Source organism: Cibotium barometz, chromosome 46, assembly GCF_041138505.1.
Source record: "Cibotium barometz isolate CiBa-2024 chromosome 46, ASM4113850v1, whole genome shotgun sequence".
Lineage (NCBI taxonomy): Eukaryota > Viridiplantae > Streptophyta > Polypodiopsida > Cyatheales > Cibotiaceae > Cibotium > Cibotium barometz.
The window spans coordinates 27,523,339-27,536,893 of NC_141091.1; the positions used below are offsets into that span (position 1 = coordinate 27,523,339).

Here is a 13,555-nt window from a genome sequence, read left to right on the forward strand (position 1 = left end):
GATCCGCAATCCTGCGTCCCAATGAGTCTTCAATGGCGTCTGCATAAAAGAGCTCAACAGCCCCACGGAGAAGCTCAAGTCCAATCTGGTGTTCAGCAACCAGATCAATGAACCAACCAACTTCCGGTACTGCGAGGCATCAACTGGCTCACAAGGATCTGTAACGGTTAACTTTGTGTTCGGGTCCATCGGCGAAGTAATAGGCTTGCAGTTCTCCATCCCAAAGGCCTCAAGCAACTCATGAACATACCACTGCTGAGAGACGAAAAACCCCCTCTGGGTCTGCCAGATCTCCAATCCCAAGAAGAAGTGGAGTAAGCCTAAGTCGGTCATCTCAAACTCCTTTGACAAGGCAACCTTCGTCACTCCAATGTGCTCCACATGACCGCCGGTGAGAATGAGATCATCCACATAAAGGATGATGAGTGTGACCATGCCGCGTTCCCGAAAGAGATACAGGTTCGGATCTGCAACCGATCTCTGGAATCCAGTCCGAATAAAGAAGGAATCAATCTTCTGATTCCAAGCCCGCGGAGCCTGCTTAAGCCCATACAAGGCCTTACGTAACCTGTAAACCATCCCTTCCGATCCTGGAACAATGAAGCCTGGAGGCTGCTCAACGTACACCTCCTCCTGCAGGTCACCATTAAGGAACGCCGATTTTACATCCATCTGGTACACGGGCCACCTCTGAGAAGAAGCAAGGGCAAGAACGGTCCGAATCGTGGTCATCCGCGCTGTCGGTGCAAAGGTATCCTCGTAGTCGATGCCTGGCCGCTGAGCATAACCCTTAGCCACAAGCCTGGCTTTGTGTTTGTCCACCGACCCATCAGCCGCGTACTTGGTCTTAAAGACCCATTTGACACCAATGACTGACCGCTTCGACGGCCTCGGTACGAACTCCCAAGTGTTGTTCTTCTCGATGGCATCAAGTTCCACCTGCATGGCTTCCCTCCAAGTATCCTGTGAAAGGGCTTCCTTTACGGAAGTGGGCTCTTTATCCCGTATGATACGAGACATAAGAGCATAGTTCACCTGAAGAAGCTCCGCCGTGTTGCTTTTATCTCGAACTCGATGTGATCTTCGAGGGCCGTCCTCTGTGGTCCACTCGGAGGGTAGCTCCGTGACACCTGACTCCCGAAGGGTGTCCATCAACCACCTAGGTACCCGAACAGATCGTGGAGCCTCCTGTGGTCGCGGGGGCTCAACTCCAGCTGCGGGCTCAACCTCCTGTGATGACTGAGGTGGATCAACTGGAGTGGTAGACTGGGAATCATCATCAGACTCTGGATCTCCAAGAAGTGGCGGCTCCTCGACAGTGGATGCTGGAACATGCTCGTCAAAGACCACATCCTGGCTGACAACAATCTCGTTCCTCTCTGGATCATACAACCTGTATCCCTTGGAAAGAGAGTTATACCCCACAAATACCAGCTTGCGGGACTTGGAGTCAAGCTTCCCCCTCTGCTTCTTCGGAATATGTACATACGCGTCACTCCCAAAGACACGGAAGTGCGAGACATCGGGTTTCCTGCCAAAATATGCCTCAAATGGAGTCATATGGGGTACAGAAGTCGTCGGAGAGCGGTTAATGGTATGGACAGCTGTCGCCACCCACAGCCTCACCCCAAAGTGGACGAGGAAGATCTCGATGCTCCAGCATGGTCCTCGCCATCTCCACCACAGTCCTGTTCTTACGTTCAACAACTCCATTCTCCGAAGGCGATCCGGTATTGGCCAATTCCCTCTTGATGCCATGATCTGCACAAAACCGAAAGAATACAGTCGAGGAGAATTCCCCTCCTTTGTCAGCCCTGAGAGTCTTGACCTGAAATCCAGACTCTTTCTCCACCATCACGTGCCAATCCTTGAACCGAGCAAAAGCCTGGTCCTTCTGTGAAAGAAAGTAGACCCACGTGAATCTGGTACAATCATCAACAAGCAGCATGAAGTAGAGAGATCCTCCCAAGGATGGTATCTGCTGTGGTCCACACAAGTCAGTGTGAATCAACTCCAAAGGTTTCGAAGCCCGCCTGGAAGCCTGCTTCGGAAAGGATTCCCTGTGCTGCTTACCACGTATGCAAGAACTGCAGCGTCCTTGCCTACTACCAACATCTGGCAAGCCAACCACCATCTGGTCCCGGAAGGCGCGCCGCAAAGCATCCACATTTAAGTGGCCAAAACGAAAGTGCCACAAGTCTCCGACCTGAGAGCCTGTCAGTGAGGAGAGTGCAGAGAGTTTGTAGATACCGTTCTCCACACCGCCTTCCCAAACAACTTTGCCTGTCTCACGGTCCCTTAGAGCAACTGAATGCTCCTCAAATTCCACCCGAAAGCCAGTCTTGCATACCTCATGCACTGACAAAAGATGAAAGCCCAGAGCAGGGACATAAAGAACACGGGAAGCATGCTTGCCCCCCTTGCCGTCGGGAATGATCTCCATCCGGCCCTCACTATGAATCGGAATAGTGGAGTTATCACCAATAAAGATACGACCTGACTGCCGCTTCAGATCCAGGAAGAAGTCACAGGATGGAGTCATGTGCCTGGAAGCACCACTGTCGAGAATCCATTCCCGAGTATCCTTTGCGGTGAAGCCAACTGCCTCCTCGCTCGAAGACGATGAATCATCGGAGTCCACCATCTCCAAGTGCACAAATGCCGGAGTCTTCGCAGCTGAGGCTGAGGACTCAGCACTCTTCCCTGTCCGCTTAGGGCACTTCCTCCAGTAGTGGCCTTTCTCGCCACAATCATTGCAAGATCTTTCGGCCTTCAGCTTCTCTCGTTCTGGATCAGGCTTCTTCTCGGAAGACTTATCTGGTGAAGCCTTCCCTTTGCCCTTGTTGGTATTACGGCCTTTCGACCGTTGGCCAGTTAAGGCCTCCGAACCTCCGCCGTGAGGAGGGTTCGTAAAACGTTCCTCCTGGTCCAAGACCATTGGCACAAGCTCCTCCCAAGTAATGGTGCTGAGCCTGCCACTCGTGATCAACGAGGAATAGAAAGCGGAATACTGACCAGGCAAGTGAGAAAGTAACGTGATGGCCATATCTTCGGACGATATCTCTTTCCCAGCTTGAAGGACTTCCTGCTGAAGGGCCTGTAGTTTGTTAATGTGTTCCCGCATCGTCGAAGACTTTGCAGGGTTCATAACCCGCATCTGCACTTCCAAGGATATCCGCTTCATGGGTGACACCCTGTTGTACAAAGAAGCCAAGTGCTCCCATATGCCTCTCGCCAGCGTCATGTGCTTCACATGGTTGATCACCTGTGGTGTGCAATTGAGGAATATAAATGACCGGACCCTGGCGTTGACACGGTCCCACATTTGTGCCTGTGCCTCTCGGTCCTTCCGCGCGGATAAAACCTCCCCTTCCTCAGCTTCCGGCCTTGGCACCCCTTTGATAATAAAATCAGCAAGATCATATGACTGCAGAACTGACTCCATCATGACCTTCCAGATGCCATAATTGGACCCGTCCAACTGCCGATCCACTGGGAACGTGGGAAGAGTCGGAATCTTCACGTGCTTCTCTGCCATCTCGAGTAAATCCGCCATCTCGGAGAGTAACCTGAAAGGGTGGGTGGGTGGGAAAAAATCTGAAAATCAGAATATATGCAAGTGGCTGTCCAGCCCCTCTGCCCGCCTTTCTCTTGCACCTTCACTTCCCGTTCAGCCCGAAACAGTCCACCGATCAGCAACCTGTTGCTCCCCCTCTTGCTCAGAAAAACGCCCAAGATCTGCTAGAGCCTAGGGCTCTGATACCATGTCAGAATATGCAGCGGAAATGATATCCAAACTTGGGTAGACAAGAGCAAGTAGACTGCACAAAATAATCAGCACAAGAAACACAGAGAGATGTGTGTAAACTCTTCTCTATACACAAGATCCCGGAGATAACTGAATGAGAAAGTGGAGGAGGATGGGGGGCAATATATACAAGCCCATGAGGGCAGTCGGCCAGCTCTAAAAGAGGCCCACGACTGGACAAAACCCACGACTGCTAAAAAACAGCAGTCGGCCAGCATCTGGTGCCCCACGTCTGCACAGAACAAGTCGGCCAGCACTCAGACAGCCCACGACTGCTACAGATGCAGTCGGCCAGCTTCAGAGTGCTCCTGGCATCACCTGGCAGCCCTCCAGCCACTAGGAAAAAATGGGAAAAATAGGGAAAAAATACGGGGAGTGTGGAAAAATGATATACGGGCGGGCACACCCACAACAGAGGCCCTGGTGTATACAAATAGACAGGAGATGACTTCTAACAGGTCCCACCTCCAGCCCCTCGAGTTTGGAGACCGTTACACCTCCGAGACTCCTCCGAGAGTTCTCAGATTCCAATGAGGCCAGTTGGCTCCACTGAGCCCCCAACTCTTCCCCACCTCCTCCCCCCTCCTCCTCATCCTCCACCCTCGCCTCCGACTATTCCCGCAACTACCACCCATGCCCCGTCTTCTTCTTCTAAGCCAGCACTCCCACCCTTCCTCCGCCTCTCTTGAGCATTCCCGACGCCCTCCGATAGCGCCCGATCCAGAGCGGAGGCAACCAGTGAGCTCCATCCGCCGTTTGATTCATCGCTTCTCGGAGCCAGTAGAGATAACCATCGCCGCCTCCCCAGTGGCGGCTCTCGCCAGAGTCCCCAGGTGGCCCCCCAAGATCCTGGGACTGTCAGTGGATTACAATTTCTTCCGACGCCTTCCGATAAAAGGAACTGATATTTTTGAGGAGATAATGGCTCCCATTTGGATCTATGTGGTATTTCATCGTTCCATGCCATCCATGCCGGAGAGTGGCACGATGATCTTCTCCTTTCCCTTGAGTGCAGCCCTGAGGACAATGGGATTTGGAATCGGTGGCTACCGCCATCCAAGGGCAGGCAGTAGAGCTCTCGCACCATTTTCATGATCTGCGCATCACCGACGTGCCCTGGCTCGGATGGAGCTAGGAGGCTTAGGCCATAGATATCCGGACGGGGAGGTGGTGTCCTCCGACCTGGAGGTGCTACTCTTTGTGTTCCGTCATATCTCCAATGGAGTACCCCTCCCCCCCTCTTACAGATACCTTCATTGTGATCAATGGAGTTCAGAGTATGCCTACTCTCGCGCTCGGACAGAGTGGCGACACATGGAGGACAAGATCCACGCCCACCTGGCGCACCTTCGTCCCAGGACCAATTGTGATTACTCCCCGTCAAAACCCACGCCCAAGACTCTTCGAATGGAGGGCAATTCCGATAGTTCCACCTCCTACAAAGATTGATATGCGGATAGCCTCATGAAACATTCAGGGTTTGGGGGGGCCTCAATGCTTTCAGAGGTGAGGCATCCTTAGAGGAGAGCTCCATAGAGCTACAATTGGAGGACCCATCGACATTCTCTTTCTTCAAGAGCACCATCTTTCTGAGGGGTGCACCCGTCACTGTGGGAAGATTTTACCAAGCAGGAGTCGCATTTTTTGGTCTCCCTCTTTCGGCCCCTCCGAGACGCAAGGAGGAGTTTGTATTTCATCAGTGGCTGGCTCAGATGTCATAGTCACTAGGCGAGCGCAGTGGGTTACCATTAGGATTGGAGAGGAGTGTGTGGGCTTCCTCAATGTTTATGCCCCGAACATTACAACAGGTAGAGCCACCTTCTGGAGTACAATCTGTCAAGCCTTCCTCAGGTTGACTTTTGGTGCATGGGCGGAGGCTTTAACATGATCGTGTCAGTAGAGGACAGACTCGAAGGAGGCACGGCTGAAGTTTCAAGCGCAAAGTACTCTGCTTGGGAGAAGTTGATCCTCGCACTCAAGAGACAGGACCCTTGGCATCTACCAAAGTTTGGGCACAGTCCCGAGAGCTTGTGCTTCTTGCGGTCCAATAGGAGGAGCACAAACCCCAACCTCTCTGGACTTGATAGATTCTATTCTTATGAGTGGGCTTGCAGTCGCAAGGGCATGATTGGCATCTTGGCACGCACCACTTTCTCTGATCATGCTCCAATTATTTTGTCCTTGGAGGACCCCTGGAGGTAGGACAAGCATGTGAGCACTAGGATTCCGGACAACCTTTTACTCGGTGAGATCATCAACTTTTTTTGCAGAAGGCAACACAGAGCAAATTGAAGGGATTTCGTGAGTAGGAGAGGGAGTCTTGCTTCTCTCCAGCGTCTTCAAGAGAGTTCCCCTGATAGCCAGTGGATTGAGAGTCAGTTTGCTACTGCCCGTACAAAGATCAGATCCATGGAGGAGAGGAGAGTGGAGTACAAATACCATGCCAAAGCCAGAGATAGTCATGGGGGACTTCTTTGAGATTGCAGGCCCTCAGAGAAGGAGAGATGGTATTCGCAGATTGCGTGACCAAGTCGTTTCTGACCCCCCCCCATGTGAGAGTGAAATTGTTGTTTTCTTGAAGATAAGCAAAGTACCCGTGCCACAACCCTTATGAAGGCCTGTTTCAGGCCCCCTCCTACAAGCAGGAGTATTTGCTTTATTACTTTGGAGAACGAACTTACAATACAAACTTTACCAATAAACTTACTTGACAACAGTTGATTGTGGAATGCCAAATGCAAGGACGAAGTAGACCAAACGTGAGCTGAATCATCAAGCGGTCTGTCTATAGACAACTTAGACGCCACTTTTGGGAGCCAATATGCACACCTGGATCTACTGAGAGGGCTGCTTATATGCGCTTCCCTTCCTCGAGTTAGCTATGCATATGCTGTCGGCCTGTTGAAAAATGTCCAGCACTTGCTGAAAAGTGACATTTATGCAGCACTTTCACACACATGTGGCCAGTGGGCTTTGTCTGACAGCTAACATGCCTCTCCTATGCTTGGCCGTGCTGGCCAAGGGCTGGCCACTATGCCAAGGCTCAAGGCTGGCCCCTTTTGTGGCTCTTGGACATCCCATACGGGAGTCCATTAATGGCTGGCCATAAGGCTATGATATCTAATGCTTCTACAATGAATCTATCCTAAGATGACCTAAATGCTATGTTCTCCAAGTGAGTTAAGTGACACATACCGACACCTAAGGCTTCAAATGTGACCTCCGTAGCTCGTACCTGGCATGTCCCTCGACTAGGACTCACGATGGCATACGACAAATAAATCCCTAAAAAGGTTCTGCTGATGTACAAATGTAGCATTGACAATGAGCCAATATGTCACATAGCACCTCAGTGCATGTGACATCTACTAAGAACTAAACTTGTCGCTGAGCTCAAAGAGCATGGGATGGGAATAGAGCAAGAAAATCATATGTAGTCCTCTCCCAATTGCTGAAATTTGATGTGATCGGAAGCCCTGTATCCACATTAATTATTGCTATTCAGGCTGTTTCAGAGGGCTGAAATCTACTGCTCTTTGGGCTAGTTCTACCACTCTTCAAGTTTGGTCTTCTCCCTGCTGCTCCAAACTACTTGTATAAGATTGAAGAGGAGTTCCATTTCTAAGTCACCAAAAAGTAGATCAATTTGGTTAATGCATATTTTTGCAATAACTACAATCACAACTTGGTGGACAGCCTATTGTTACCCTTTTTGGATGGACAGCCTATTGTTAGGGTGCCCTGCCTCATACATAATCCCCCAATAAAAGGCCAAGTACCCGCGGGCCACAACACATGGGATGCACAAAAGTCTACCAAAAAGACACAAATACGTGCACACATGCTCGTCCTTGGGTTTGATCGGGCATCCCCAATCCTTGGCACACATACACATATATACTCACAAGCATAAATCAAATGAGCAAATGAATACACAACCAGTTCCTTGGTTTTGACACCAATTTCTTGGTTTTTACACCAGTTTCCACTGTAGTCCAACTGCCCATGTCAGTGTCTGACTATGGTAGACTAACAGTATTCATATCAATGTACTCAATTCTAGATAAACAATGCCTCCCCATGAGATAGCTAGTCCCATGACTTGTACAAAAGATTTAGTGCAGTTCAATCTCAAAGTTGCTTCTTTTGAATACAACTTAGACAACAACCCTCAAGTTCTAGAATACTCAATTCCTTGCAATGGAATATAAACCTTGAACTTGAAATATTTTTCAGCCTATGATTTCACCAAAGCACCAAAGAAGTGCCCTCCACTGATGCCTTGATGGACTTCTAGGATTACTGCTATCTTCTTGTGATCTAAAACGCACCACCTCAAGATTTGATCCACTCCCATCTTGTACATCTATCCTGCCAACAGCTCTATATGTTTTGCTTCGAAGTGCCAACCTCTTTTGATGATCTCTACTCATACCTTTTGGAAATGATCCATTCATCAAGAACAGCAGCATCTCATCATACCATGTACTTGGTGGAATGTCCAAAATAAACAATAGTATGTCAATTCTTGATCACAGCAGCCTGGTAGTGGGTGGACGTAGACATAGAGATTTTGGGAGTCTAAAGCCTCTAGTGATGCAGTATCCTTCTTTGAAGTGTTGGGGGTGATCCATGGAACAAAGCAAAATCCTCCTCACTCTAGTACTAATAGGAGGTGCTGAGTGCCAGTGAGTGATCAATGAACTCTCAATGTGGAATCAAACACTCTCAAAGCTGCTTCACTTCAAAGGGCCAACAATACATAATGAAATGTGATAGAGACCTGAAACCCTTTTTAACAAGCAGTGATATATATCCCGAATCTCATATTTGAAAGGGCATCTAAAATATGATGCTTAACCATCCATGGGAAAGAAACACTACAATGGCTCGGCAACTGCACCGTGTCTTAAATCTCAGACATGTCCGGGCACTTTCAAAGTCCCTTAGCAGGCCTCATACACGAGCTTTGAGTCAATTTCTTGAACGCTAGGAATTGCTGGCAGCGCAGGGCTTTTCCCCATCAGATCTAAAGGCAGGGCTGAGTCCAGCCCAATCAGGGTGTAACAGGATGCAGGATATAGATATGGATGCCTAGACCTGAAGCCATTATCACAGTACTCCACAGTCCACTACTGTCGAGATTTCCCTGGAGATTGGCATTCTCTCTCTCTCTCTCTCTCTCTCTCTCTCTCTCTCTCTCTCACACACACACACACACACACACACACACATACAACACGTTATGTTTCCTTGCTAACACTCACCTTCAAGGGTACTGTGTGAGTTCTGCTGAGCTTATGACTACACTCTGCCGTGCTTCAAAATCTCTGAGAAAGAGTGACCTTGGAAGAGAGCCGAGATGCTGAACTGAACAACTGTTTTGCGTTGATTCTCTAAGCCAGTACACAGAGGAAAAAGATGGGCGAACTCGTAATGGCTGGTTGGCTCCTCTCCTTGCCAACACTCATATGTTGAAATTGAAGTAGGAATTACGCTCAGTTTGATTCGTTTTCTATTTGACGTAGCTCACCCTTTGTCTTCCTTTAGTTGATTAGGTGGTTTGGTAGGATGGCTTTCAAGTTCAAGTGGCTACAAGAAAAGGTGCCATAGTGGTGGTGAGCTTGGCCATAAAAAATAGGCAACCCAAGTCATAAAAAGTATGTATTTATTTCATGTCCTTTTTTCAACTATTTGAAGAGAGAGAGAGAGAGAGAGAGGAGATAGCCTTGCCACGTGAGTACCCCATATGACATCACCAAAGTAATCTTGGAAGTTGGGTCTCTCGATTAAAAGCCAGATGTGGATACACCAACCAGTGCTCAAAAAAAAACTGCATTCTAGTGTATTTTTATGCCATAATTAAGAAAAATCGGCCGAGATATTACAATTACATAACCCTTAATTTAAGGAATGATTTTTCATATATTTTAATTATAAACCCGGCATACAACAGAGATTTCAAAAAAAATCGGATAGATTTAAGAGTTGTCCTTATTTTGATTAGTTGAAAAATATGTTTTTTCGAGCACTCACGTCAACATTTGTGTGTGTGTGTGTGAACACAATCAAGGATGTGAGTTACTTCTTGATGTATTTTGGAAACAAGCACCATAAGTCATATAGATCTAGCTTTATAAGATATATATATATTGAGACACGTTAAGTCTTATATGAGGAACTCAAATATAATGCGTATATGAGAAACACAAATATACACTATTATTGTAATGCTTCCTAATGTTTATTAATACATTATACTTTGCCTTAGCCATAATAATGATTTTGTGTAGGGGCACAAAGGCGTGGATCATTATATGTATGCCACTCATATATAGTGGCTATTGATCGCATAATGTTTATAATTTAATAAAATACTTGAAATCAAAGATATCCCACTTGAAGTCAAAGCTAGTGAATGTAGCTCATACACATGTATAGTTGGGTATCTTTAATATGCCAAATTTATGAGTTATGAATCAAAATTGGAGACAATGATATCATTTATTTAGTGAAGAACAAAGTCCCACTAGTGCTAAGATGTGTGTCCCAAAATGGGGAGCACAAGGGCCCCTTGTATCCTCGTGTAAGTTTTTGTAGAATTTAGGTTAGTTATATTGGTCTATTGTGTGTAACATTAGTGGCTTGTTTCTAATCAAATAAGGAGTATTTGGCCACAAAGGTTACATGACCTCTCAAGAACCATGTAGTTCATGTCATAGAGTAGTAATTCAAATGGGATGTCCATTCATGTTATTATCTTTGGGCCATGACTAAAGGCAATAGTTGGAAATATAACTTCCCACTTATGTGTGTGTTAAGACAAGCAACAATGTGAGTTGTTGCCTTATGTATTTTGGAAATAAACGATATACTTTATATAGATCTAGCTTCATATGTTACATCTATTGACATATATTAACCTTAAACGCAAGTATATACACTTCGAAAGTCATGCTTCTTAATATTCATCAAAACAACATACTTTGCCAAGGATTAACACCATATTAATATGCTCAAAAAAAGCTTGAACTACGGGTAGAATCTCACATGCACCCATCCAAAAAAAAAGGCCTATATTGGGTGTGTTTATAAGCACTACCTAGTTGTTATCCATGTCAAGATAATATCTGTTTGAGCAAGAAATTAGTTAGAACCAAGGAATTATATTGGGTGTGTTTATAAGTGCTACCTATTTGTTATCCATGTCAAGATAATATTTGTCTGAGCTAGAAATTAGTTAGAACCAAGGAATTATATTGGGTGTGTTTATAAGTGCTACCTAGTTGTTATCCATGTCATGATGATATTTCTTTAAGCTTTACATTTTTCAGTAATAATGATACAAAATCAAGAAGAACCGAAAAGAAGGGGATTAGTGTTAAACAAAGCATGCGTGATCCATTCATCAAAATTCTAAAATCAAGATTGATTTACTTTATTCAAAAGCATTATGCATGTGTGTATGTGTGTGTGTGATATATATATATATATATATATATATATATCATACATACAAACATACACACACGTGTGTGCGTGTGTGTGTATACATACACACACATACATACATGTATATATGTATAGATGTATCTATACATATATGTATGTATATACATATATACATGTATGCATGTGTGTATGTGTGTATATACATACATATATGTATATATGTATGTATATACATACATACATATATGTATAAAAGTATCTATACATATCTGTATATACGTATAGACACGTATGTATGTATTATATATATGTATATGCATACATATATGTATGCATATACATATATACATGTGTGTGTGTGCATGCATACATGTATCTATTTATGTAGAGAGAGAGAGAAGAGAGAGAGAGAGAGAGAGAGAGAGAGAGAGAGAAAAGCGGGAAATGGCAAAAGACAACTGAATAGCTAGCCACTATAGGTCAAAACAGGGCCTATAAGGTTGGTACAAGGCTTAGACCTCTTCATGAAAACACAAAAGAAAAATAGTAAAAGAAACTTGATATGTACCGGCCATACATAATTTTATGTGTTGGTATGTATAAACACCAACTATATATTCAAGATGGTTGTTTTTGGTGTTAGAACTTCACATGTGAGAGGCCCCTCTCTTAACACTAACCACTTGCTTGTTAGCATGCACACATGCATGCACTCACACACACACACACACACACACACACACACATATTAAAATGTGTTATATTCTTTAAACACTTTGACTCAAATGGATGGAGAAACACTTTGTTAATAACTCTTGATGTGTATTGGTAGGAAGCAGACCCAAGGGCACAAAGCAAGCCTATTAATAAACGTATTATAACTATTATTAAGAATTAATAAGTATCAGCTTCTAGTTCTTTTTTTTTTAATGGATGGAGAAGGAAAAAAGTTAATAGAAGAGCAAGATTTGCCTTAGTATTACGTAGTTATGTGTGCCAAGGGACCTAGACAAGTCGCCTAAAGTTGTTAACACATATATACATCTTTTACATTCTCATACCAAACCCAATGTCTTCCTAGATGCCAACTTACATTGGAGTTTGCACGTCCTCACCTTTTGTCCTCACATGAATGCATACTTATTCTATAAATAAAGGAAGCGTAACGATAGACTTGTCAACCACTTAATAAATTTCTTTCAACTACATAAAAAGGTGTGCAAACCAAGAATAAATAGCCATATGCTTACTTTCATTTAAGTGGTAGAACAACTTTCTACCTCGTGAAGTTTCATTGATAAATTGAGTTGTTCTTATAAGCCATGTGCTCTGTTTGTTGTCCCACCATATGTCTTATTGTAAATACCAAAATCATCACATCATCTTTACTTAAAGATGGTATTATTAAAGTAACCATAAAAAGCATGTGTCTATGTGGAATGTATATATGTAATAATCTTCATTGTTAAGCATTGCTAGTGTGGTATATCTCATAAAAAATAAAAAGTAGAAAATTTCAATAATTTATATGACCTTCTTGATCTCCATAAATTATCACTCCTATCCTGAATTTATATGACCTTCTTAATCCTTAAGTTATCATTCACATCATTAATAAATGAAAGTTTATAAGCAAAGTCCATTGCCATGTCTTCTTTATGCTCTCTTTTCCAAAATTCAACTCATCAAATGAAAAACTACACCAAGTATAATGAATAATTCAGTAATATTTTACAATGAACATTTACGCCAAGTTTGTTTCTCATGCCAATATCTTTTTAAAAATGTTAAAGACATAATTTTTTATACAAGAAAAAATGCATCAATAATTGCTATTAAAAGAATCTTAGACCTTCCTACATCAAAATTGGTTTTATATGAGCATTGAAAATACCTTTTGACACCCCAAAGTTTGCTAATGAAAACAAAGAAGATGTTAAAAAAGCTTCATTTGAAATGAGGCAAAAAATGTACCACCAATTTCTACGATGTGCAAGGCTTAAGCTTCAATTTACAAATTAATTTACTTAGAAAATGAAGTTTCTACACTAGGTGAGTTTCGATCCACTGAATGTACCACCGCTGATGTTTAAGAAAATGAAGTTTCTACACTAAGTGATATTCCAAAGCCTAATACAATGGAAAACCAAGTTCACTTTTACAATTTGAGCTCTTTTTATCTATATAACACATCACAAATTACAATTGTCCTTCTCTTAGTTTTTTTGTTTTGTTATGGTATATATTTTGGCTTGCTTTTCCAAAAGAAGGGACTTTATAATAGGTTTGCTCCCT

General features: G+C 44.1%; 1 protein-coding gene across 10 annotated transcripts in view; it reads right to left on the reverse strand.

Moving 5' to 3' along the window:
- Window positions 1-9,399, reverse strand: part of LOC147612082 (uncharacterized) — a 141,583-nt gene extending 132,184 nt beyond the window's left edge. For 6 of the 10 annotated variants that reach the window (XR_015263647.1, XR_015263648.1, XM_086783954.1 and 3 more), the window contains exon 1: window positions 9,076-9,399. The gene's annotated coding sequence lies outside the window, so the exon portion shown is untranslated. The remainder of the gene's footprint in view (window positions 1-9,075) is intronic. The other 4 variants (XM_086783952.1, XM_086783953.1, XM_086783955.1 and 1 more) reach the window with 3 other exon arrangements.
- Window positions 9,400-13,555: the final 4,156 nt, after the last annotated feature.